The 26540-nt window shown below is 57.8% G+C and overlaps 1 long non-coding RNA gene and 1 other non-coding gene across 2 annotated transcripts; one reads left to right on the top strand and one right to left on the bottom strand.

Annotated features, from left to right (window-relative positions):
• Nucleotides 1-2971: 2971 nt before the first annotated feature.
• Nucleotides 2972-25590, top strand: LOC123615366 (uncharacterized). Its single transcript, XR_006722941.2, has 3 exons — nucleotides 2972-3180; nucleotides 3391-3440; nucleotides 25231-25590. It is a non-coding gene; the product is annotated as an uncharacterized LOC123615366 (long non-coding RNA).
• Nucleotides 10105-10177, bottom strand: TRNAS-AGA (transfer RNA serine (anticodon AGA)). Its single transcript has one exon. It is a non-coding gene; the product is annotated as a tRNA-Ser (tRNA).
• Nucleotides 25591-26540: the final 950 nt, after the last annotated feature.

Genomic DNA, 26540 nt, shown 5'->3' with positions numbered 1-26540 from the left:
CCAGCTCCTGGCCACCTGGCTCCTCCCTGGCCCAGATGCCTTGCTGCGGGGGTTGGAGGCTGGGAGCCCTTCCTGCTGGCACCTCCAGGCGAGCACTTTATGCGTCCGCCTGCCTGCCAGGTGACGGAGAAGGGCAGAGTCCCACTTATACCTGTCACCCATCCTTACCACCACGTCCCCATGCAGGTCCAGCTCGGCAGTTAGATTCCCACAGCCCCACTCTGGCCCCTTTGGGCCTTCTTCAGCCTTTCCCCTGCCCCCTTAGGCCCAGTCCCCCCTTTCTTGCCATGAACTCACTTGTGCAATGCTCAGCAAGGACCTACTGTGTGCTAGGCAATGGGGATCCAGCCACAAACAAGACAACTGGACTCCACCCCAGAGAAATTTCCTGCTGTGGAATGCTAAAGTTGCCAGTGAATGAACCAGAGAGTTTGTGATGGGGACACTCTCACACAGGAAATCAATCATGGAGGCACTGGCAGGGCCATGGGGATGGCTGCTTTGGAAGGTCCCCAGGGAGGGCTTTTGTGAGTTGGTAATCAGGAGAATCAGTCATGTGAACACCGGAGGGCAGAACATTCAGGGCAGCTGGAACAGTATGTGCAAAGGCCCTGAGGCCGGAACAAGCTTGAAACTGTTATTAGTGAAACACGGAGGCCTGTGTGGATGGGGTTCAGTGATGGAGGTTGGAGGGTGGGAGAAAAAAGAGACTACAAAGGGCCTTTGGCCATGTTGCCCTCTTCTCCCCAAAGACACTCGATGTGGAGAGGTCCTAAGGGCCATCTCCTCTGTAGAGCAGTGGAGACTTCCTGCTGGGATGTGGCTGAAGGGCTGGTCCCATCTGGGGCGGGCAGTGGCTGATGAGGAATGGATGTCACAGCTTGTGGTGCATCCAGCAGGACCCAGGTCTCATATCTTTGTGGGCTGAGAAGCAGATAGAACCCCAGAGGGCCCTTCCTAGCTGGTCGAGGTCTCCCCACGGCAGGGCAGGGCTGGCCTGTCTCAGCACCTGGATAGGCTCCTGGACAGGGTCTTCTTGGCTGGGAGCAAAGTCAGAGTGGACAGGGCAGAGGGGACGGCAACAGAGTTCCTGTCTGGAGTCTCTCCACCGCTCAGCACCCTCTAGTGCCTCTGCACCCTTCAGAGTAAACCCAGAGACCTGCGGATGGCAATGACCTTCTATGCATCCCCTGTGCTCCCCTCATCCATGGTTCTCCTTGTCACCCTCTTGGCTCCAGCCACACTGCTCCTTAAGCGGCACACTTCTGCCTTGGGGCCTCTGGAATTGTTGTTCCCTCTGCCTGGATTGCTCTTCCCAGACATCCTCAGAGCCCCTTTCCTTACCTCCCTCAGGGCTGCTCAAATGTCACCTTCTCAGGAAGCCAGTCTCTGACTATTCCATTGCAAATCACGCCTCCTACCTCCATACTTTCTCTCTACTTTGTGCTGCTTTTCTCCTTGACCACCTTCTAAAATTCTGTATATTTTACTTATTTAGTTTTATTGCTGTCTCCCCTACTGCCCATACTAGACCAGAGTTGAATGGTCTGTTTTGTTTACTGAAGCACTCACCCCACCTCACCCAGTGCCAGCATATAGCAATGAACACTTGTCGAATGAATGAATGAATGAATGGGAATGAGTGGGCAAAGGCTGTCCCCATCCCTCTTGACCTCATCTGGCCACCACAGGACCATCCTTGGGCTTTAGCCTCCATCCCTCTGGAGCAGAACCACAGGACTAAACAAGGTGTGCCTGTCCCAGAGGTTCCCAGACTTTGTTGTGCTCTGCTTGGCCTGTTGTGGATCCTGCCACATCCCCTGGAGATGGCCCCCTCCAGGGAACTTCCTAGGGCCTATCTATGCTGGAAGTGGTGGGCCAGGCTGGGGCCAGGGTGGCAGAGTCACCACCCATGGCCCTGCTGGCCCATCTTATGCCCTAGTGAACTGTGTTTTACATCCAGCAAATCACATTTTATGGCTTCAGGCAAACACAGCAAGGTGTGGGATGCGGGCGTCACGGTGTGCCCGTGTGTTATGTGCAGGCACCGAGGTCGTGCAGGAGGACGCAGGAAGCCACACGTCAGGGAGAGACCAGCTGTGACGGTTCTGCCCCCAACCCCCCCGGGGGAGGAGCCGGTGGGCTGTTAGGTGGAGACGCCCTGTTACCAGGGTTTCCTTGTGTCCAGGCAGGAGTGGTGAGGCAGCACCTCCCCTGGGGGCCCCCTACATATATGCCCTTTTACTGGAGGGCGTGAGGTCAGCCTTCACCAGAAGCCCGGGCCCCAGGGGTCCCCTAAGGCTGCCTAGCTCTGAACTGGACCCTCTCTCTCCTCATTGCCTCTTCTGATTTCCAAGAGGTATTTATATCAGAACCCAACCTAAAGTAATATTGTTCTCCTGGCAGGAGATGATGGGGTTAAAGCCCAATGAAGTGTCCTAAAAGCAGATCTGACTGAGACACACTCAGAAATAGACTCCTTGAGCTGAAAGGTCAAAACTAGCCTGGAGATGTAAAATATTTTTGGAGAAATGTCTTCAAAAGCCCAATACTTAAAAGCAATGCTCTTTTGAGGAAGAAGGTGGGGGAGCTGGGAACATCAACTTTGGGGAGCCCTTGGAGAGACCTGAAGGAACCCCAGGGTTCTTTGGAGCAGAGTGTGAAAACCATACATCTCAACCCACTGCTCATTTCAGGGAGCAATCCCATGGCAGTGAAGGGGACCCCTTTCCCTGACAATGGCTTGTAGAGCCAGTCTGCAGTACCTGATGTTCCCAGCAGGGGTCACTGCTTTTGAGGAGACACTTCCCCACCCACCCCATGCCACACACCCCACCAGGCCCTGGTGGCATTGAGGAGTGCTCCAGACACCAGTGGGCCACGTGCCTCTGCCTCAGTGCCAGTGACCTCGAACCTAGGTATGCTTTGATCCAGGGGCCACCACATGCCTTCCCAGTGGACAGAGCTGCCCTCTGGCCATGCTGCCAGTTTGGCGGGGGCTGATCAGAAGCCCTCAGCTCCAGGACAGCTGCCAGGGCCAGGGCCAGGGCCAGGGCCATAGGGACCGGTAAAGGTTTCTGGCTAAGCCCGGATCAAGCCATTCCAAGGGACAGCTGGAGTGTCTCTGCAGTCAGCGCCTGGAAAGGGGCCAGCCCAGCCTCGAGCCTGAGCCAAACACATGTGAGTACACGCACACGGGCACACGCACGCACACAGAGCTCCCACATGTGCGCATAATCACACAGTTCACACGTGCCCACAATCACATGTTCACACATGTGCCCAGCACACATAAACACACAAATAACATGCACACACATACCAACAAGCACATGGATGTACACACATATGAATACACAGGCACACACACTCTTTCCTCTCCCTCCCCAGGCAGCCTCAAGGATGGATGGAGAAATATGTTTGGGTCCAACCTGTTTGGGGTGAGTTCGATTGGGGAAGGTGTCCCTTCTCCATCCTCTCGGTCATGGCGGCTCCTCCCTCCAGGCCAGCCTCATCCCAGCCTGGACTGGTGGGTGTATGTGTATGTGCGGGAGGATTTATGGGCAGCTGGAGTGTCTGGCCGCCTCTGGAAGGGCTCTGGGCAGAGGCTGGGGATGCGAGTGGGGTGGACGCGCTACATCTTCCTGGGGTGGGAGGGAGCTGGAACTGTGCCTGCGTCCTGTAGAAGCCAGCTGGGGCTAGGACCTGGGGGGCTGCCTGACTCTGGGGTGAGCAGGTGAGCCTGGGGGAGGCCTTTGAGGTTCATTGAAGCTGTGCCCCCTCCGCCAGGAAGCCAGCGGCCCTCAGCCTGCCATTCTCTAGGAGAGGACGTTGGCTTTATTGACTCCTCAGTTCTGAGCCCTGCCAAGCCTGTCATCTCAGACCTGTGAGGGCTTCGGGGGCTGGAGCTCGCCGCCACTAGGTCCCTGTTGTCCCCTGGCCACACAGGCCCAGGCATGCTGGACCATCAGCCCAAGGACGATAACTGAAGTCACTTGTGGTATGACAATTGGTCCCCTGCCTGTCGAGGGACCTGGTGCCATGATGGGGGCTCTGTAGCCCCCGGCCCCTCATCCCAAAGAGTCTGCTCTGCTGAGTCCAGTTTGCTGACCAACCCATCCATGCCCACAGCCCTTGGCAGGGGACAGGGTTCTGTCACCTCCCCCACCCGATCAATACCTCCAAGGCTGCTGTCAGCAAATCTTTGACCTCTGACCCAGCCATGCACTGTGACCCCTGAACCTCTCGGCCTTTCCACCAATCCTTGCCCTGGTCTCTGGGGTGGATGAGGGGTGACCCCTGGCTCCAGCCCAGGCTGTGAGGGGAGGGAGTGTGAGGCCATCAGTCTCCATGGCCCAGCCTCTTCCCTTCAGTCCACACTCAGGGTTGCAGTCAGCTGCGGGCCTGGGGCAGGGCGGGGCTGGCTCTGTGAGGGGGCCCTGCCGGGCAGGGCAAGGGGCTGGGCCCTGGAGCTGCATACGCCGCCGACCAGCCGCGGGCTGTGAATGACGGATCTGTGGCTCTTTTGGGGCTAAGGGACCTTGGAGGTCCAGCCATCAGGGAAGGGCCCTGGGCTTCCGATCTCCTGTCTGAGGCCTTCTAAGACGCCCGCCTCCCTGCCCCCTGCAAACTGCATGCACCAGGCCCTGCAGCCAGGGCTCAGAACCCCTCCCTTCAGCACGGTCCTGGCTGAGAAGGGCCCCGGGACAGGAGGGGTGCAGCCAGGGATGGCTTGCAGCCCACGTTGGCCCCATGGCCAGGGCACTGCTTGCAGACCTCCAGGGGATGGAGGGACCTGACTTCTCCACCCAGCAGGTCACCTCCCTGCAGCTGTCCCCCCAGCCCAGAGCTGAGATCGAGGAAGAGGCTGTCAGAGGCCCCTGTCGTGCTACCTGGGTCCTGTCCCCTTTGGCTCAAGAGTCACAACTCTGGCCACCCTGTCCTACCCGCTTGGCCTGCTCCAGCCTGGGGGCTATTTGCCCCATTGTCCCAGCAAAATCTCCTCTGGACCCTGGGAGTCCTATCCTCTGAGCCACCCTGGAATGCAATTTGGGGAGTCCTGGGCTCCCAGGTGGACACCACTATCCCAAGACTGCCCCCAGAGGGTCTGGCTGGGACCACGGAACCTGCCAGTCACTCACCATTTGACCCTTACCTCCTTACCTTTCTTTGCACCTGGAGTGCCTCCACACTGGCTCCTGATTCTAAGAGGTAAACCCCTCCCCCATATGTGTGTCCTGAGGGCCACGGGGCCCAGCAGCCCTCTGACCTGGGTCTGTCTGGGTCTGCTATAGTGGGAGGGGCAATGGCTCAGAAAGTCTAGCAATGAGACTGCCCCCAGGAGAAGAAGGAGAGAAGGGGAGAGTGAGGAGGAAAGAAAGTGGGGAGAGGAACAGAGGATGACTAGGGGCTGCCCCCGAAGATGGGAGATGCAGCTGAGGGCTGTTTAAGGTGGGCAGGGACCAGGAAACAGGCTCAGAGAGGCAGGTAGGAGGAGCAGCCAGGAAGTGGGCTCAGGTGGGTCTGGCTCCAGGGTTGCCTCCCTGGGGCATTCTCAGGTGCCAGGAAGGCCGGGCCAGGCCAGGCCTGGGGCTGAAGACGGGGTGTGCAGGCCCAGGCTGGGCAGGTGTGTGGGCAGCAAGCCCTGAGGTCAGCAGGCAGGGCCGGGATGGGGTGTCCAGGAGGCCCCACTATAGCATCTGAGGTCCAGTTCCCACACGTGCATTGGCCACTCTGCCCCCCAGTTTCCTCTCGGCTGGGGGCCTGGACCAGTCAGGTGGGAAGTGCCTGCCTCAACCCAGCCATGGGGTCCTGGACTGGAGGAGGTAGCGGGGGGATCAGAGGCACTAGTGACATGTGCTGGGTGACCTGTCTCTGCCAGCCTTGGGCTAAGCCTGGCATCTGGTTACCCAACCCAGGGGATGGAGCTGGACTTGAACCCCAGGCTGGGAATCGCAGGCCACAAGTAGGAAGTCCTGCTGTGGGAGCAGACAAAACCCCACCAGTCTCTGGTTGGCACGTGGGCTGTGTGGGTCTGGGCCAGAGAGGGGAAACTCCCCCAGGCTTGCGAGGCCCCTGGGGCTTTGGGCAACATCTGGAGGGAGGGAGACATGTGGGTTCAGAGAGTGCCAGAACCCTGGTCCCTGAGGCGTGCCCATCCTGTGCTGCACCCCCAGGAGGTGGCCTCACCAGAGAACCCAGGTTCTTCCTAATTCTAGCCATCACTCCTGGGGCTCCTCCTGCACTCTGTGGAGTGTCTACACCCAACTGGTCAGCCTCACTCTGACACATGCACACACCACACACAGACTCCCCACTACACACACACAGCCCCCTACACACAGACCCCAACACAAAACACATAGACCCCCACAACACACCCAGACCCCTACAATACACACAGACCCCCACATAAAACACACAGACCCCCACAACACACCCATACCCCCACAACACACACATGGACCTCCCACACACCACACACAGGCCCCCACACACCACACACAGGCCCTCTCATACCTGATACAGCCCGGACACCACACCCCACACAGCGACACAGCCCATAGACACACGCAGACCATGCTTCGACCCTGCCCCCGCTTGCCACACGTCCAGCCCCACCACGCGCACAGACTCACAGGGCCAGACAAGTCACCCTGCAGGAGCCCTGGGGCCACACAGCCCTTCCCCCACCCCAGAGGTTCCTCAGCCTCCACTTGGCAGAAGCCAGAGCTCAGGGGAGAGCTGGGTGTCCTCGGCCGAATGCCTGATGGGAGAAATTCAGAGGGGAAGCCAGGGCTTCCAGGGGCACATCCTGCGGGGCAGGGACTTGTGAGGGGCTTTGGGTGCGCTCTAGGGTGGAGGGGTTGGATGCTGAGGCCTGAGGTGGGAGGGGTGTCCCTGCACGCCCTGCATCCTCAGGGTGGGATCTGTCACCTCCTTGGGACCGCTTCCAGACCAAATGCCTCCTTCCACCCTCCTGGGGTATGTGTGGGCGCAAGAAGCCCTGGTCTTTGATTCTCCACCCACCACTTCAGAGCTGAGCCAGCCTGGCCTGCTGGGCCCCCATCCTGCTGCCCTCCTGGCTTGGAACACAGGTGTTCTGATGGAGGCGTCCCTACATCTTGCGCCCAGAACAAGGGGCTTGGCCCACAGGGGTCACTCATGGCCTGGGCCAAGACCCACCATCCACTACAGGGCACAAGGCCTTCCTTCCCCAGATCCCGGGGCCAGGCCAGCCTCGGTTCCGTGACCCTGAACTGGTCGGAGCAGAGGTCCCATCGTGAGGAGCAGGCAGGGCCTCAGACACCTCTGACCCACTGCGTCGGCCTGACATTCCACCACTGGAGCAGGATTCTTCTGCCGTAAAGTGCCCAAGGCGCTCCTGGGCCGTTTGTGGAGTGGAGGGGGTGGGGTGCTGAGGGTGAGTGGGGCCCGTGTGAGGGGGGCTCCTGGGAGGAGTGGGTTTTTGCCAGTCCTGGTGGGGCTCCTCCCAGAATTCAGGCTTGGTGGGCAGTGGGATTCACCACAAGTGTCAAGGCTGCCACCCTTCCCTGGCCGGGGCCCAGAATGGCGGCGACAGGGTTGCAAAAGGAGCCAGCACTGGGCTCCGGCTCCTGCAGTGTTCCCTGGGGCAGCCTCAGCCCTCCTGGGCAGTCACTGCCCCCTGACATCACTGTCCCCCGAGGGTTACCACTGTCTGCCCCAGTCAGTGCCCACAAGCCTTCACTGCCAGCAGCCCACTAGAGAGCCTGGGGTAGGGTACAGTCCTCAGGGGTGCTGAGGGTGAGGGGTGCCTTCTCTCAGGAAGCCCACATCCCTGGCCTGGGTCTGGTTGGACTCCAGCTCTCATCCTGGTCAGCAGCGGGCCACCGTCTCCCAGCCCCAGGCTCAGGCCCTGGTGGAGGATGCAGAGGGGCCTGTTCGGGCAGGAGTCATGTTCACAGCCAGGGTAGGATAAAAATAGGAAGTGGTCTCCAGTGCCACGCGGGTGCCCGCCGGCCATTCTTCCCTGGTGTGGGGGTGGATCCTCCCGGGCAGGAAGGGCCTTAGTCACCCACCAACGGCTACCGGGAACCCTGCGCCCAGCCTCTGGGAAACGCTGCCGGCTGGCCTTCCAGCTGGACCCCTTGAGGCTGACTCAAAGGCCTACACTTCCCGGGGTGCCCATCAGGAACCAAACCATGCTGAAGCCATCTGCTTGTTATTTCTATGAATCTTCCCAGGACCCCTGCCAAGCAGACCCTGTTAACAGATGAGGAAGCCAAGACCCAGAGGTCTATTCAGGGTCCCAACAGCTAATAACTGGCAATGCCAGGACTTGAACTTGGGGTGATTTGGGCCCAGGGTCCAATTGTGAGGTGAGTGAGGTCCAGCCTCCAAGGCCTGGGCCAGGGAGCAGCTGGGAGTGTGAGGCCGAGTGAGCCCTGTGGGGTAGGAAGTCATCGGGGCAGCCTGAGGCTGGAGTCAGGGGCTGGTGTTGTCCACCCCCAGAGCCTTCTGGGTTTTGAAGGTCACTTCCCACCACCCAAGCATCCCTTGAGGACCTACTGTGCGCTGTGTGTTGTGCCAAGCCCTGGGAACACAGTGGTGAGCAAGACAGGCTCAACCCTGCCTCTGGGGAGCTGTCATTCTGTGAAGAGAGAACCATCAACTATAAACAAAGAAAGAAATGAAGTAATTTCAGCTTTTGAGAAAGGCCATGCAGGACATGAATCAGAGTGACGAGGGAGATGGGAGTGGCTGTGGGGGTTTAATCAAGGGAGTCAGAGGTGGTCTCTCTGCGAGATGATATTTAAGCCAAGACTTGAATGACAAGAAGGAGCCAACGCAATGACTATAAGGGGAAAGGGTGTACCAGTGGGAAGAGTGAGTGCAAAGAAAAATTTCAATTTCTGACCTTGGCTTTTACCACTTTTCCGTCCAAAGTGTCAATTCAAAGTGAAGCCGTTCTCCAGAAGGCAAGATTGGCCCACTGCCCCACTCTGCCCCACCAGTCATGACTTGCTTTGAAGACCCTCAGTCCTATTCTTGATCTAACAAACGCTGTCTTCTTACCACAGATGCTGCCTCAAGCCCACTTTTTGCACCCTGAATGCTTATTTCACTCTAGTGTAGTGGAGTATGGGATTCTTGGTGGAGAATTATTTCCCTGGGCACCTGGAATATACGATTCTCCAGTCTTCTGGTGTCCACTGCTACCAATGAGATGTCTGTTGTCAGTCTCATTTTCATTCCTTTGTGGTAATTCCTTGTTTCTTCCTGGGACGTTTAAGATTGTCTTTTTGTGCTTAATGTTCTGTAGTTTAACTATGATGTGACTTGGTTCTTATTTATCCTCCTTAGGACACGGTGTGCATCTTCAATAGGACTCATTCCTTAATTCTGGAAATTTCTCAACCATTAGCTCTTGAATTCTTCCTGTTTTCACCTTCTGGAATTCCTGTTATATGCATGTTGGACCTTCTTGGACCATCTCATTTTATCCTCCAAGAGTCTTAGCCTTTTTATTTTTCCTTGTTTTTATGTCTCTGTGCTAAGTTTTAAGATATTTGTTCAGATGTGTCTTCCAGTTTCCCACCATAACTCATTTGCTGTATGATCCATCCACTGAGCTTTTATTTTATACTGTGATGACTATTTGATTTCCTTTGAAGTCTATCTGTTCTTTATTTTTAGGTAATATTTTTGTCATATTATCATGTCTTCCACACTCTCTTTTATCTCCTTAATACCTTTAAATATATTTACTATGTAGTCTTTATCAAATTGTTCTAGTAACCCTGCATCTAAGATCTCCTGCTGATGCAGTGGTTTGCTTTTTGGGGTCATTTATAATTTCTTTTTATCGTGAGCTCATCTTCACCAGGGATTTTTTTTTTCCTCTGTGGTAATCATCCTGGGTAGAAATGTCCATACAAAGTGAATAGAAGTAAGTTTCTCTCATGGTCCTTTATCATTTTTACATTAATTTCTAGATTTAGAGCTCTAGAATCCCTGGATTGCATAAATGTGAATCCTGTTCCATTTTTGGCTCTGGCTAGAGTTTTGGCTTCTTTTTTGGGTGGGGTGGGGAGATAGTTAGGTGTTTGTTTGTTTGTTTAATGGAGGGACTGGGGATTGAACCCAGGACCTTGTGCATTCTAAGCACACGCTCTACCACTGAGCTATACCCACCCCACTAGAGTTTTGGCTTCTTAAAGGTGACTTCTTTTTCTCACCCATTGTCCCAGGAGGATAGAAAGCTTTATTTCTTGGCTCAGCTTTCCAAGCCTTTGTATTGGGAAGCCCTTTCAGCCCTGGGCTTTACATGAGGATGTCAGCTCACCATCTCAGAGTCCAAGACACATATCCTGTCCCTGTGTCCTGCCTGATTCTGTAGTTCTTCCCAGTCTTTCCGGTTTATGACCCTGAGTGCCTCCAGGTGACTCGATTCATACCTGACAAGCACACCTCCTTGACCTTCCCCTGAATGAAACTTTCCAGCTTCAACATCCTTTTTCCCGTCCCAGGGCTTCCCTTTCTGGCTCCAGGTTCTGTGACACAGTGATGCCCACAACCCCAGAGGGCAGGCACATCCTTTAACTCCCAGGAACTCTGACCAGTTATGGTCTCTTTCGTCCATGACCTTCTAGCACAAAACTGCAAAACAGGCCAGTGGAGACCTGGGACTTTCAAGCCATGGAAGCCAGGGTCTTCTGATGTACCTAGATCACTGGTTCTCAACCTGGGACAATTTAGTCCTCCCAGGGGATACTTGGCAATGTCTGGAGACATTTTTGATTGTTGTGACTAGTGGTGGGCCAGGGAGTGAGGGTGGAGGGATGTTACTGGCGTTTTGTGGATAGAGGCCAGGGACGGTGCTAAATATTCCACCATGCACAGAACAGCCCCCAACAACACAGAATCGACTCTCCAGCCCAAAATGTCAACAGTGCCACTGTTGTGGGTTTTTTTTTTTTTCGTCTTTTTTTAGGGGTGGGGTTGAGGGCGGTAACTAGATTTAAGTATTTTATTATTTTTTAAATGAGGGTACTGGGGATTGAACCCAGGACCTCATGCCTGCTAAGCACACACTCTACCACTTGAGCTAGACTCCCTCCCATAACAGCGCCACTCTTGAGGAATCGCGATAGCCGCTTCTTTCCTCTATCAGGACTGGGTCCTGAATCCCAGGGGCTGAGCCCTGTGTTTGTGATGGGAGGGAGGGACAGAGGAGCAGCCTGAGACCCTGACCCAGGCTATTCCCAGGCAGGGGGTCCGAGGAGTCCTGCCCTAGGCTGAGAGTGTATCTGGAGGAAGAGTGCGTCTCATCAGACCGAAGGGACCCCAGATGCTCCGAGTGCTCCCAGCTCGCACACCAAGCCTCACCTGGGCCTGTGAGCCACGATGCCTCACCGTCTGCCCTGACTGCCACAAGGCCTTCTACTCGGCTCCCTCCCGAGTGCCGCCTGCACGCGCCAGCCACACGCGCCTGTGTGATGTGGGGAGCAGGCGTGCGTCGTTGGAGCAGGCCAGGCCCTACTGGGAGGCGGGGGTGAGGACATATCTCTGGTGCCATCTTTCCTTTTCTGATAAATAACTGATCTGTGGTTGAGGCAAGAAGGTCACCTCTGCCCAGGGAAGCTCAGGAGCAAACCACTTGTGACCGGTGGGACGAGCTCCGGGTGGGGGCAGCGGGAAGTCTGCCTTCCCTGGCCACCGGGCTGCTGGGGGCAGATTTCAGAAAAGGGAAGTGCTGAGCTGGGGCAGCGCTTCCTGTGGTCGCCGTGTCAGGGCATCGGGGCGGGCATGGCAAATCAGAGGGGCGGCTGCCCTGCCCCAGGAAGGGGGCGAGTGAGCCTTCCTGAGCGGGTCTGGGCCGGGGACCACGGCTAGGCAGCCTGCTGCTGTCTTCCATGGGCCAGGGCTGGGGGCCCTGGGATGCAGGGACTTACTGAAGTGCCCACAGGGCCAGGGGCCCCTGACTGGGGGTCTCCCAGTGCTCGGCTCTGCCCTCAGAATGAGGTCACCAGGGCATGGAGACTTGCTCCTCACCTCTCATGATCTCCAGACGCTGCCCATCCAGCACCTGCTCACGCAGTTCCCAGGCACCGAGGAAGGGCCTCCCCAGAGGCCTGCTTCCCCGTCCCCTCTGGGGAGCCCTCAGCCCATGGCTGGGCTGCTCTGTGGAACCCCCTTCCTCCCCAAAGACCTGAGCCCAGCAGCCTGTGCGAGCTGGCCCAGCTCCTGGTGCCGCTGAAGTGGGTGGCTGTCTGTGCCCTTGTGTCTCTTATTAGGGAGGAGCCTGGAGTCGGGGCCAGGGTGGAGGGAGGGGACCCGGCCTCCACGGCTCCTGGAACCCACCTTCCCTCCTCGAAGCATGACAAAGCATGAGCCCAGCCTCTGATCCCAGAGGAGAGCTGGGCCTGGGAGCAGAGAGGAGACCAGCCCCTCACTCCAGCCCCAGCACAAAGGGCTGCTGGCCTACTGCTCCCCTGGGTCCCTGCCGACCTCCTTCTAAGTTGAGTCCCTCCCATCCCACCTGACTGTCCAGCTTCACTCCAACCCCCCCAGATCTCAGCAGGATACAAATAAACTAAAGATAGAATAGTGAACCAAACAGACTTGGTACCCCTTTTAGAGCCTGAGGTCTAGTGATGGGATAAAGAATTAGACGGTCATAACAAATCACACTAGTGCTCTAAAAATGAAATTACAGGGACCTCTGCAAGGCACCTGTGCTGGTCTAGCAGGAGGCAGGAAAAGCACGCTGCTGGGGCACTATTCTGTCCTTTTTGCCCTGGCTGAGGCCCCATTCTGTTGGGCCCCGTGGTGGGGAGAGCATGGCTCCATCAGCCCCACAGTGATGCAGCCCTCAGCCCGGTGCCCCTCCAGAGGCCCTGAGGCCAGCAGGGGTGGGTGTGCGGTGGCGGGGGGGTCTGGAGCTGTGGCTCCCGACTCCCTGCTCCCAGTTGGGGCCTGTGCCCGGCAGGGGTTGGGTCCGCAAGACCAGTCCCGGCTCTGACCCAGGGTGTGTGGGCCACGTGGGCAGTGCCCGGGGACGGCCAGGTCAGCCCACCCCCCACACTCTTGGCCTCTCCCTGTGCCCTCCTTTTTCACTCTCCCCGTCCCTCCTGACCTGAGGTCACCTCTTCTCTGTCTCTCTCTGTCTCTCTCTGTCTCTTCTATTTTTCTCTCTGTTTCGTAAGTCCTTCCACCCCCAAGGACTCCCAGCCCCTCTCTTTCTATATTTATTCATCTGTCAGCCTGTCTCTCTTGCCCTCTGTGTTTCTCTCCCCTTATCTCTCTGTCCCATCACCCTACCTGACCTGGCTCCTCCACGTCTGCCTGTGTCTCTATCTCTCTGTCTGCCTGCTTCTCTCTGCCTCTCCCTCTCCTCCCCGGCCCTCTCCCTTTCCCTCCCAGCTCACCCTCCCCCCTGATCTTCCTGAGGCTCTGCTGTCCAGAACCCCTGCAGGCAGCTCGGCTGGCCGAAGCCTTGGCAGGACCTGCTGGGGCCTTTCCTAGTCGCCCACGGGCCCTCGTCCTGTTATCAGTTGGAAATGAATCAGAGATTAGGAAACGGGGGAGTGGGGGTATTATCGCCTGGCGCACACGGGGCTCTCAGCTAATCTCTGGTGGCCCTGGGTTCGAGAGGAAATGCAATTGCAACACCGACCCCCTTCTTACCGTCACTGTCATGTCCGCGGTGAGGCGGTGGGGGACGTGGGCACAAGGTTGGAGGGGGAGAGGGAGAGGACCAAGGGCCAGGCCCCAGCCCCTGGAGGGCATGTGCACACATGCATACGTGCACACACACACATACACTTGGAGCCTCCTGGACCCTTGCACACCTCTCCTATCGCCAAGCTTTTTACCTCATCCCTCCACCCTCCTCTCTGGACGGCACCTCAGGCCATGTCTCAGCCCATTCTCCTCTTAGCAAGTGGGGTGGCCCCTCTCCTAACCAAGGCCTCCCGCGTGCTGAGGACCAGCCCACCATTGCAATGTGGCCCTCAGGTTTTTATGTCCAGCTGCTGTCCTGCTCCCTGCCCTCACCTCCCACCGCCACTCAGCTTTCTTTGCTTCTGCCACCCTGGCCTCCTTACCCCTCCTCCATGCCCCAGCTTTTGCACATGCTGTTCCCTGTGCCTGGAGAACTTTCCTCTCTCACCCACCTGGCTGACTCCCACAGTCCCAGCTCACTCAGCTTTCATGTCCCATCCTCAGAGCATCAAGGGTCCCCATCAGTGCCCTGTCTCAGGGGCTCTGGCCCCCTGTGCTCTGCCTTCACGGCATGGGTTTCCCTGTTACCACCAGGCTACGCTTTTTCAGGCCACTGGGCTACGCGTGTGTACTGCCCACCCCTCCTCACAGTGGGTATGGTGAGGCAGGGATCACGCCCTCCCCACCCAACCAGTAGCTGGCCCGGGACCCGGCACGCTAGACAAAGTGAACAGATGTATAAACACACCCAGAGACACGGACACTCCCAGGTACACACACGGAAACGCAGCCACACCCACAGCAATGCACTGGAACTCCTGCACAGAGAGACACTCAGACTCACAGACATGGGCCTGCAAACCTAAGTACACAGAGACCCAGAGAGACCGAGACACACACATGTCCCCACTGTCCCCTATAGGCTTATTGCTTCTCATCAGTTGGTGGGCACCCCAGTGACCTGGTTCATGGGTGCCCTCAGTTCTGCCCCTCAAGTGGGATCCCCTGTTTGTGGGGGCCTCCTGGATTCTGTTGCCCTGGCCTTGGCTTCAGGGAACCCAGGTCACAGGCTCCCCAGGCTGGGTTCTCTGGGCCCTGATAGCGGGTCTCAAAGTATTAGTTCTTACAACAGGTAGCTTTCAGGCCCAACGCGTAGCACCACGGCCAGTATGAACTCACACGGAGGTTAACACCAGGGCAGAGCACTGGTTAACCTCTTACATGGCATTTTAAAGAAAAGTTACATTTCGGGAAAAGGGCTGGATCAGCACACACGAAGCTAAAGCTTGGTATTTTTCTCAGCAGCATTTTGCTCTTGGAATCACTGCTGAAGTTAATCCGGTTAGAGTTTCTGTCCCAGGCTCAAGGAGGTTCCAGCTGGAAACAGGCAGCCATGGTGGCAGATCAGGGTGAGGGGTGGCAGGTCATGGAGAGGGCGAGTTTGGTGAGGGCAGATGGCAGGAGGGCAGCAGGCAGAGCCCAGAAGCTCGGGGCGGCCTCACCTGACTTCATCCAGGGGCAGGGGTGGAAGCCAGAAGTGGGGTGCAGAGGATGGGGCCTTGAGGCTTCAAGGCAGCTTGTCATCCAAAGCACCTACAGACAGCTTCTTTCTCTCCAAGGTGACTTCCCCACTACAGCGACCCTGCTCAGAAAGGCAGCGAGCCCTCCTCAGGGTTCTGCTCACCTCTGAGGCTCCCCGTATCAGTCCTTGTCTGGTGAGAGCTTGCTTCTTTGCTGTCACTAGCCTTGCACAAGAGAGAACTAGAACCATGTGTGCTGCACCCCTGTCATGCAGGGACGACACCAGGGGACGCCGCTGCGACCTGCTTTCAAATCAAAGGGCATCTCCCTAGTTACCCACCATCTGATCCTCCGCCAGCCAAACACCCCTTCCCCTGCCCAAGAAGGGAGCTCTTGAATTCTCCTTCCAGGGCAGCCTGCAGCTTCTGGGTCCTTCTATCCGAATTTCCAGTTTCCTTCGTCAGGCCCAGTCCTCGCCCTTCCCCGGACCCCACGTCCCCAGCCGCGTTGGCGGAAATGCCTCGCTTTGGGGAAGGCGGGAGGGGGGTCCACAGCACCCAAGTCTCTTGTGCACCGTTTCCTCGTCCCCCAGGGGGACTGCTAGCTGGCCTAGCATCTCTCGGATGGAAATACTGACGACTCCTCCTCGGCTGATCTGAGAAACGTGAGAACAGGGCTGGGAAAATTGGCCGTTTTTGTGGTTTGGGGGTTTGAAGCAAGTTTCACAACTGATCTCCCAAGAACATGGTCCAGTCAGATGTGCTCCCCGCCCGGGGGCCCATTTCCCTGCTGGCTCCGGTGCTGACCGCCCGCCCGGCCGGGTTGCGAGGGGAGGGCCGAGGCCGAGGAAGGGGGCTGCACCCACCCGCTTGCCCCACCTGCTCCCCGCTTTCCCTCTTTGAGGGATGAGCACAAGGAGCTAAGAAGATGGAGCTGTTTGTTGGGGGGTTCTTGTGGTTTCTGCCTCGTTCTTCGGCATGGGGAGCGATATCCACTTGGCATCCCTCACTCCCATCTTGGAAATCTTTCTCAGATGCCTCTGGGGCAGCTATGCCCTTAAAGCTTTTATTTGTGGGGATCAGACGGCCAAGAATTTCTTTTGTTGCCATGATCTTGGGCTGGGGCTCACTAGCACGAGGTACTGGAGGGACCTGCTCTGGTTGTTCAGGGAGAGAGTGGGGACCCCAGGGAGGCACACCCAGCCCACCTCGGCTCCCCAGAACTTCTGCTGCCTCCCCAGCAGACAGCACCCAGCTGGGGTGGGGAAGGGGTCCTCTGCTTCCAAGTGGCCTGGCACCCCAGCCTGTCCTTCCACTCTGGGAAGTCCCAAGCTGCCTCAGGCCAGCTGGGGCAGAACTGAAATTGGTGACATCTGCCTTTCTGGCCCCTTGGCTCCAGCCTCCACCCACTCACCCCAGAGTCTTTCTGCAGGAGCTTCCAAACCCTGGTTGGAACAGCAGGCCACGTTCTTCAAGTGACTGCCACCCTCCCATCTTCCACACTCCCCACCCCAGCCTGAGCCCTGTGTGAGCCAGACGCTCCCCAGTCCTGGAGGATGGCACATGATTCTGCACGCTGTCGTCCCTCTGATCAGGGCACAGTGTCCTCAGACATAACATCTCCCACCCACATAGCAGAGGGCAGGCTAAGGCATCAGGACATGGTATGAGGCAGTGGTGTGTGTAGGACAGAGCCCTGACTTCCTGCCTCTTCTGAGGGGGCCAGGACAGTCCTGTGTCTAGTTACCAAGTGAAGGTGGGGCTGGGGACTTGCCATGTCCTGCAGGGCAGCTGGGAAAACAGAGCTGGGGCTGGGAGTCACCAGATTCACGGCCAAGGAGACAGCTGGCTCGTCCGCGAGCTAGGTCAGGGGAGTGGTCAGGTGGTCACACAGACACGGCGGGTTGGAGAGACTCAGGCCAACCCCGTGGAGAGTCCCACATGGCCACACGCAGGGGTCGGGGAGAAGTGGTATGGCCGGACACAGGTGCTTGGGTGGATGGGAAGATTCGAGCAGACCCACAGAGTCCTCTCAGTCAGAACCAGATACGCTTGGACAATTGAACACACCTAGGTGGGCAATTAGCCAGCATCTGAGAAACCCTGAGAGAGCCTGCCCTTTGGGTGTGTGTAGCTCGGCGGATGGGCCCAGTGGCTTCGGGGTCAGGCAGAGATACCCGGACATGGCTGCCGGGCCCAGCCCAAGAAGGCTGGGGCGCTCTGGGTGCGTCTGCCGGGTGCCTGTGTCCCCCTTCCCGTTCCCTATCCATATACCCCCTCCTAGCTTCCTGTTTCTGTTTTGGGGCTACAGAAACTTCCTCTTCTCATCAGGGCTCAAAATGGCTTGCTGGTCTCAGCTGGAGGCCCAGTGGGAGGTGGGTTGCCCCAGACCAAGGGACATCCACAAGAAGAGGGAGAGGGGGCCTCTGCGCCTCTGGGGGGATGGCGAGCCCACTGATGTGTGAACTGTGGTCCTTCCTGCAGCACTCCAGCTAGAGGCTTCCCCAGCTCCTTGGGGCTTCTGGTGTGAGCGTGGCTAGAGGCCAAGTTGGCTGGACCCTGCTGGAGCGACCTTGCGCAGTCACTGTCTCCCCTTCCTGCCGCAGACAGGGGACCCAGAGGGTTTCTTGCCCTCCCCTTCTTCCTGCTTCCTCCCAGGCACACTCACAATAGACACAGGCACTCATGGGCAGCACCACACCGGCCCACGGTGCACCCACACATGCACTCACACCCAGGCACACGCACACACACGTGCACGCATGCACACATGTGGCCCCACCAGGGGCAGAGCTGCAGCCTCCTGGAGGCTGAGGTAGCAGGGAGCCTGGCCTGGTGTGGGGAATGGCCCTGTGTGAGCATCCCTTGGTGAGGGGGGGTGTGTGCGGGTCTCTCTGGGTGAGCGTGTTTGGGGCACATCACCTCCGCCCAACAGCATCCTGCATGATGAGCAGAGCCTCTTCCTGCAAATGAAGCTGGATTGTGTCCAGTGGAGTCTCTGAGTTCACCCTCAGGGGCCCAGGGTGAGGGACCCTTTGAGGGGTGCCTCACGTGAATGTGGGGGATGGTCATGCGGAAGGCTCAAGGCGTGTGTGACAGGCTGCCAGGAAGGGTACGCAGGGCAGTCCTCAAGTTGCCACCTGTGACCACCTTGATCCACTGGGGACGTGAGGTCATGGGCATCTCAAGAGTACCCCGGGCCTGGGTGGGGCGGGGGGGTGAATGCGGGCAGAGCTGCTGAGAGGCTGAATTTGCAACCACTTCCTTGCTCACCCAGTGCTGACCTGGGATGGCGCTGAGGATTCTGATGCTGCCTCCCAGGGGCTGGGCAGGGGTCAAGTTCAGGACAGTGCCACGCCCCCAAAGCTTCTGTGCAACATTTCCTGAGCACATGCACACCAGGCATCTCCTTCACTGTCCATGACCGTGATTGTCATGTACAGGTGAGCAGGCTGACGCCACGTGGTCAGGAGGCTGTGGCTCCAGGACCCAAAGACGGTGGCCACACTGCACGATGGACCTGGCCACCTCCCTCCCTGGGGATGGCCCCATAGGGAGACAGAGTAGGGAACTCAAGAGCCCTGGGTCACCAGGTTCCACTCCTCGGCACCTGGCTTGTGCTCCCATTAGTACGGAAGGGAGGCAGTAAAACAAACACTCAACTGATTGTTTACACCGAGGTCTCGGGGCCATAATTAAGAAGACTGCAAGAATCAGGCGTTTATCTGCCGGGTATCTTGAGGAGCCTCTGAAGAGGAAACATCCTGGAGCATCTAATGAAGGAAAGTTGGATGGGTTTTAAGACTTTTTCAAGCCCTGAAAGAATAGGCCTTTGTTGCCAGCTCCCCTCCTGTGGCAGCCTGCCTGGTCCCTGGACTCCAGCGGCTGCCCCAGGCCAGGGGCAGGACCGGGCGGCCCCAGCCCTTGCAGCCCCCATCCTGCTGGGCTGAGCCCCCAGGCCTTGCCCACTAGCTGGCTCCTCCTCCTCTGCTGGCTGTGGGCAGGACCCCAGGAGTGGGGTCCAAAGGATGCCCCCTCCCCCGCCCTCCATGCCCCACTTCACCCTGCCAAATCCTGACATCCACCTTCGGTGGGCTCTGTAGCCAGCCTGAAGCCAAACCCAGGTGGGGGTGACGTGCGGCTGGCATTGAGAGGTGACCTCTGATTGCCCAAAGCCCTTCATTAGCTAACTCCATGCCACATCTGCCAGTTCTAGGCCAGCCCCTGTCTCAACCTCTGCACCTTCACTAAAGCTATTCCTTCCACCCACAATGCTTTTCCCTGCTCCTTATTCCCCAGCAAATTTTTACTTATATTTTAAGACTTTGCCTGGGGATCACTCCCTGCTGGAGTCTTCTCTGCACTCCAGGCCGGGTTCCTGGACCCTCATCTGTATTCCCCCAGCTAAATGGTCTCCATGCATCCTGGGTGTGTGTCCTGTGAAGGAGGTCTGGGTGTCAAGCCAGCCTTGTGCCTGGCACAGAATTTGTAAGCACTCAATTCTTTAGATACAAAAAAACTAAAGGAAGAGTGAGTAGGGGCAGCCATGTCACCCAGTGACAGAGTGTAAACCCTGGGGTCCTCATCACCGCTCTTCTCTGAGAGAAGCACTGTTCATGTCACTTTACAGAGAGGAGGACAGAGCTGGGGGCAGAGAAGATTTGCCCACAGCCAGTCAGACAGTGGGTGGAGAGTCCAGGGCGGCGAGCAGCAAACCTTTTCTTTAAAGGGCCGAGGTGGTACATTTTTTAGACTTCGTGGGCCATTTGGTGGCGGCAACAATCACTCTGCTGTGACTGCAGGGCGAGAGCAGCCACAGACAGGGCATAAATGAAGGGGCATATCTGTGTTTCAATAAAACTTTATTTATAGATTTCATATCATTTTCATGTGTCACGAAATACGATTCTTCTTTTTTTTTTTTTCCTAACCATTAAAAAAGTGTAAAACATCATTTGCTCATAGGCTGTACAAAAACCAGCAGCAAGCCTGACTCAGGCTGCGGCCTGGGGTTGGCCGATCCCTGGTCCAGGGTGAGAACCAGGCTCTCCCCGCTCTGAGACCAGCCTGGTCAGGCACCCCCTGGGGACCCTCCCACTCAAACATGGTGTGTGCACCATAAATGGAGAAAGCAAACAAACAAGGGAGCTAACCAACCAGCTAACCAGTTAACTCAGTCCTGATCTCCTGGGTTCAGAGTGACCCCTTCCCATTGCTGGGCTTTCTAGACCTGATTGATCCTTTGTCCGCTGACCTATCCTGTTGACCTCTTGCCCAACCCCCATCTTTCTGAAATCTGCCCAGGCCTCTCATCAACCCTCGAGCTGCCCGAGATGGTGAAGAGAAGACTGGAAGTGCCTAGAAAGTTTTAACAGGCACTCATCTCTCCCAGGCTAAAAGTGCCACCTGGCAGAGGAGGGCAGGGTGACTGTGTGTGTTGGGGAGAGGTCTTCAGAGCTGAGAGTGGGGTTCTGGCGGTACCTTGCTGGTGGAGCAGGGTTGTCCAGGCAGGCAGACGACAAATTTCAGGCAGCAGGGTGTTCTAGATAAAGGTTCTGGGAGCAGGAGCTGTCAGAGTGCATGGCCACAGTAAACCCAGGGGAGTGGATATAAGGGGTTCCTCTCTGTACTGGGCTGGGAGCAGCCAGGATAGAGTCTAATCCCATCAGGAGCAAGGGTGTGGGTCCTAATCTTGGTCCTAGCCTTGACCCATTCTGCTAGGCCTGCCTGTGTGGTGTGAGTGAACCAAGAGGCCCCCAGGAGGACCTGATGCCCGTCATAGGCCTGCCCCTACACCTGACTCATGGCCCCTCCTATTTCAGGCTCATGCATTTGGGTTCAGCATTGTCCTGCCTCGATCATTCATTCATTCAACAAACATCGGTGTACCTCCCACCAACTACCTGCCTGACAGGTCCCCTTCAGGTTTCAAATAATACAGACATGGTCCTGGCTTCTTGGAACTGGCACCCATCCAGCAGGGAAGACAGATGATGGACAAGTAAGTGAGGCCAAGAACAGGGCCATTTTTAAGAGCACGAGGACTGGGAGTACCGCATAGCAGGGTGATGTAACTGGGCAGTGACTGGGGGCTGCTTCAGGAGGGCCTCCTTGGGATGGGGGCAGCAGAATGCAAACCTGAACAAGGGAAAGGGCCAGTCAAGCACAGACCTAGAGGGAACCACAGTGCAAAGTCCTGGGGCAGGAGCAAGCTTGAGGGACAGCCCCAAGAGAGGGGCAGATGAGGAGCACGGGGGCAGGGCGGTGGCCAGGCCACATGGGACCTTACAGGGCTCTGTGGGGAGGGCAGCAGATACAAGGGAGTGGAGAATCTTTGGGAGGCCAGGCCGGGAATGTGATCAGATTGACATTTGCAAAGATCCCCGGGTGCTGCTGAGAATGGGAACCGGCGGGCAAGACGCCTGTCCTCAGGTGTCCTAGGAGGCTGGTGTGTGGATAGGAGTTTGAGTCCTGCTGGGGATTCAAGGGCTGGGTCTCCTGCTGGAGCAGGCGCAGAAGGCTGGGCGGGACGTGGGCGGTGGGCAGGCCCCGAGACTCCTGCTCTTGGCCTGGCTCTGGCGTTGGCTTGGCGTGCGGCCGCGGGGGAGCTGTGTGTGGGCACGTCCCAGGGCTGCCCGCCCGCCGCCCCGGAGACAGGAGCCTTAGGCAGGCTGGCTCGCCTGAGCCTGGATCTCAGCACTGTGGAGTGAGGCAGGTTGCAGGGTGGCAGGGGCCTCCCTGGAAGCCAGCCCAGAGGACAGAGAGCTCCTCCACCCTCACCAGGCTGTTGTTGGCCGTCCAGCCCCTCCGCATTGAGTGCCCACTGTGGGCCGGACACAGCTCTGTCCCAGGGTCTGTGTAGCCAGGCAGACCTGCAGGAAATGGGTATCTGCTTCTGGTCTGATGGGTGCGTCATTTGCATCTGATGGAGGTCCCCTCCCACAGGTGGGCAGTGGGCACCTCTAGCTCCAGCCCAATCCTGGCTGAGGGGTGCCAGTCCCCATTTCCCCAGTGGTGCCAGTACATTCTGGGCAGTATCTGGCCCCAAAGACAGAACACTGTGTGAAGTTCGAGTACTCAGTCCTGGTCTCAAACTTCCTGGGGTGCCGGGACTGGTCTCCTGGGTGCCCTGAGGCTGGTGTCTTAAAGGGAGGGCACCAAACAATGGGAAGGCCACGGGTAAGAGAGCAGAGTGTGTGGGTGTGTCTGCGTCTGTGTGTATGTGTGGGAGCCTGGGGTGTGTGCGTGTGTCCATGTGTAATTGTGACCAAGTGCTTGTGCATGCGCACATGTGAACTGTGATGACGCATGGGGGCTTCTGTATCTGTGTGCATGTGTGTGTGTATCCGTGTCTGAGTGTGGGTGTGTGTGAGACTGGAAGTAGGGTGTCTTCAAGTGCACGTGTGACTGTGAGCATGTGATGTGGGTCTGTGTGCACCTGTGTGCAGATCTGTGTCTGTGAATGTGAATGTGTGTGTGTGTGTGTGTGTGTGTGTGTGTGTGTGGTCTGCGCTCCCGGGGCTGGTGTGGCTCAGGCCGTGTCCCGTGGCCTGTTTTCCTTTTCCCCCGCCCTCCTTCTCGGCAAGTGTTGACTCAGGGAGGGACGGGCAGCCTTCGTTCAGGATTTCCTGGTTGGGAAAGTGGTGTCTTGAAAAGGGAACAATTGTACCCTGAAGTGGCCGCTGAAGGGTCTGGGCTGTGCAGAGCTCCATGGGGCCCAAGGCTGCGCGCCTGCCTGGGCTGGGTTTCCAGAGGCAGGAAAGACTTTGCCCCTGAGTGGGTGTGGAGGATGTGCCCTAGAACCCTTCCCAGTTCTCTGTGCATGGGGGCCACACAGGTGGGGGGCTCTGGGCCTAGATGCCCCCTCGATAGCCTGAAGGGGAGGATGGCACAGTGCGAGTGAAGGGGACCCTCCAGGACCCCCAGGCACTGGCTGTCCCAGGTCCCTCACTGGGCTGGGTCAGGACATCTGGTTCCGCTGCCCACTTTATCCCTCCACGAGCCGCATCCACCAAAGCCTCAACATAAAAACAAAAATCTTTGAGGCTGATGGTGTCAGTCTAAGAGTGAGTGAGAAGCCCCAGGACAGCTCCACCGTGGGGGACCCGCCTGAAGCGTTGCCTCTCTCAGGAGCTTTGGCCCCACTGGGGGCTCCTGAGAAATGCAGAGTCCTGGGATGTGCGGACCTGCTGAGTCAGTCCCTGGGCTTCAACAAGGTCCCCTCCAGGTGCTGCTGTCACCTTCCAAGAGAGGCACGGGGTGGGTCGAGCCTCCTTCCCCGTCACCCAAGTCCCCCTGGTGAGACCTGCGTCTGGGGTCAGGATGGGGGCTAGGCGGCTCTGGGCCAGGAGGCTGAGGGGGCGGGGCCCTGGGAGGCCTGGCTGAATCCGGAGAGGTGGATTCTCCCTTCTCCAACCACAGTGTCAGGGCCTAATCTGTAGGACAAAGCGGGGATTTGCGGCCCAAAGGCTGCTAATTCGGTTACAGCCCTTCTGTCAGCGCCTGCTCCCTGGAGAGGGAAGATGCTCTCCCCAGGGCACAGGGAGCCACCTGTCTTGGCTCCTTTGGGACGGTGGGGACTCAGCCGATGCCCGGGAACTCAGCTGAGCCTATGCAGGGTCAACACAAGCAACAGTCCCTTTGATGAGGGGTCCTCAGAGAAACTCCAGTCCTCGGGTGAGCTCAGGCCCAGGGTGCCTGTCCCCCACAGATACTGCCACCAAATCTGTCCCTGGCCAGAGAAACAGGCTTCACCCTGGCAGGAGTCGGGGAGGAGGGTGTCAGAGTCACTGGGGGCTGTAGAGGCCATGTCTTCTGAAGCCGAGGGGAAGGGAGCACCCCAGGGCAGAGTGGCAGCAGGGGGTGGTGCCTGGGCTCCAGTCTCCGGCCTACACCACACCGGGCCGTACGAGCCAGGTGGCCGTTAATAATTAACCCAGGGCCTGGGCCTTGACCTCGTGGGCCTCTGAGTAAACAGGCCTTTCTGGCCAAGCGTCCTCAGCCTGCTGGAGCCCGCTGGGCCCCTCATGGCCTCTCCGCCCCTTGACCTCTTTTGGCCTCGTGGTCCAGGTCTCCCTCCCCCTCCTCTCTGCCGAGCTGGCGCAGCAGTCAGTGGTCTGGATGTTTGGGCCCCTCTGACCCCCACCGGGGGTCGGCCTACTCCCTATTCCAGCCCCAACAACTATTCTCTCTGCACCCTTCTCCCGATGCCTCCGGCCTTTGAGGTGGGTGCCCCTTCTTGGACTACGATCTGCCGATGAAGTGTCTCGGCCTCCCTCCTCAGTCCCTGCGTTAGCACCGCTGGGGCTTGCTAAGCTGGGAGCCTCCAGCCCAGCTGTGAGTCCGTCAGCACTGAACTTCTGTGGCTGGAGCAAGGGCTCGATACGATTCTTGTGGACACTGATGTGTGGGACCTGCCTCCCAAGACTGACCGGTCGGCCTGGGTTGGGTACCCCAGGCCAATAAGTCAGACTCTTGCAGGCAGGCAACATGCGGCTTAAGTTGCATGAACACCCCTATGTAGACAAGTCAGGATCAGCTGTCAAAAGTCTCGTGTTCTAACTCCAGCTCTGCCCTGACGTGTGTGACCCTGGGCCAGTCCCGTGACTCTCCAGGCCTCAGCTACCCCATGTGTATGGTAAGAAACGGCACAGAAATCCCAGGCCTGCCAGCTGCAGGATTCTAGATCCCGTTCTGGCTTGACTTGAGACTTAGGACAGGAACACTGCGTGTCCCACCCTGCCTCAGATACCCACTCGCGGACAGAGCCATCTGGGGCCCTGTGTTCCGGGCTGCCCAGCGTCTGTCTACCTCCTTCCTCTAGGGCAGCCCTGGTGCTTCTTTGGGGAACCAGCCTCCTCTCTCTCTCAGACCATGTGGTTCAGGCAGAGCTGCCCCAGCCTGGGCCTCCGGAAGTGGATCACGTGCCCTGGGCCTGGCCAATGGGCGTCAGCCCTGAGGCTTCTCCTGGAAATACTGGAGAAAATCATTTTCTTTTCCCTAGGTGGCAAAGCAGGGGAATGTAAGCCTAGAGGACGTCCTGCTGGGAGCCTGCCGGAAGGTGGATGAGCACAAAGGGAAGCAGAGCTGGGAGAGGGACACGGATTAGCACAGCTGAGATCCAGCTGTGCCTGAAGTTGGTACCGTCCTGGACTCTTCCATCACAAGAGCTGATAAATGTCTCCTCTGCTCAAACCAGTGCAAATTGCGTTTCTTTCCCAATCTGCACATTCTCACACCCGATTCAGACCATGTAGAGAAGATGCCACAAACGCACAGTAGCTGCACGTACACAAAGCTGCTAAACTTCTGCAGAGAAAATGTGAATGAAGAAGGGGGCCAGTGAGGAAGCCGGCCTGGCGGCAGCGAGGAATTAAAGGAAGAATTAGTGAGAACAAGGAAGGGCTAGGCCGGGCCAGGTGGTGACAGGCAGAGAGCTTGGTACCCAGGTCTCCTGGGAGTCATTGGAGGTTCTGGGTGAGGGGATAATGGGCAGGTAGGTGAGGCTGACAGGCTAGAGCTCACCAACCAGGGAACAAATGTGAATGCTTGTACATGCAGGTACGTGCGTGCGTGCACACACATGCACTGAACTTTGTATGCAACATTCTGTGGCCCTCTCTGGGAGCCTTTGAGTCCCTGTTCCCTGCAGAGGCCTGGAGCTGACCCTGCACATGAGTGGGTCAGAGGCCTCTGGTCAGTCAGGTCCCCTCCACCCAGAACTGGGTGGTTCCTGGGAGCCCAACGACTACTTGAGTGGGGGCGATCCAAGGAGAAGGAGCTGCCACTTCTGCTCCCCCGTAGGGCGGGAGGGACTTCTGGGTCCCTGGAGGAGGCTGCCTCATGGGGTTCCACGACTCTGGGCAGTTGAGGGTCCTAGACGCAGAGGACTTCAGACACATGGCACACACCATACACGCACACAGACACACACAAACACACACGATAGGAACAGCACACAGATGACACACTCACAGAGGGCCATACAGCATGAGCCCTGGGGTGGGGAAGGTGGGGGGGCCTCTGTGTGGGCAGGGAACAGAGAGGGAACCCCACCTCCAAGGCTCCTGCCGGACTCCTGGGCTCTGGCAGGGGCAAAGCCTCTTTAAGAATAGCTGGGACCTGCTGGGTTGGGGTGCTCCCCAATCTGCTCCTCTGATGCTGTCTCGCTCCGTTCCTCTTCCTTTATCTGCTTTGGCCTTGCCCTGTTTTGGCCCCTTCCCCATCTTCGGCTCCCTCTTCTCTCTACTGCTCTCATTTCTGTCTCCCAGAGAGGGTACCCAGGGGAGGGGCCGAGCCGAGAGCTGGGGCTCA

The sequence above is a fragment of the Camelus bactrianus genome, chromosome 9 (assembly GCF_048773025.1).
Source record: "Camelus bactrianus isolate YW-2024 breed Bactrian camel chromosome 9, ASM4877302v1, whole genome shotgun sequence".
NCBI lineage: Eukaryota > Metazoa > Chordata > Mammalia > Artiodactyla > Camelidae > Camelus > Camelus bactrianus.
Note: the sequence above shows the minus strand (reverse complement) of the source record. Positions and strands in the feature narration are given on the sequence as shown.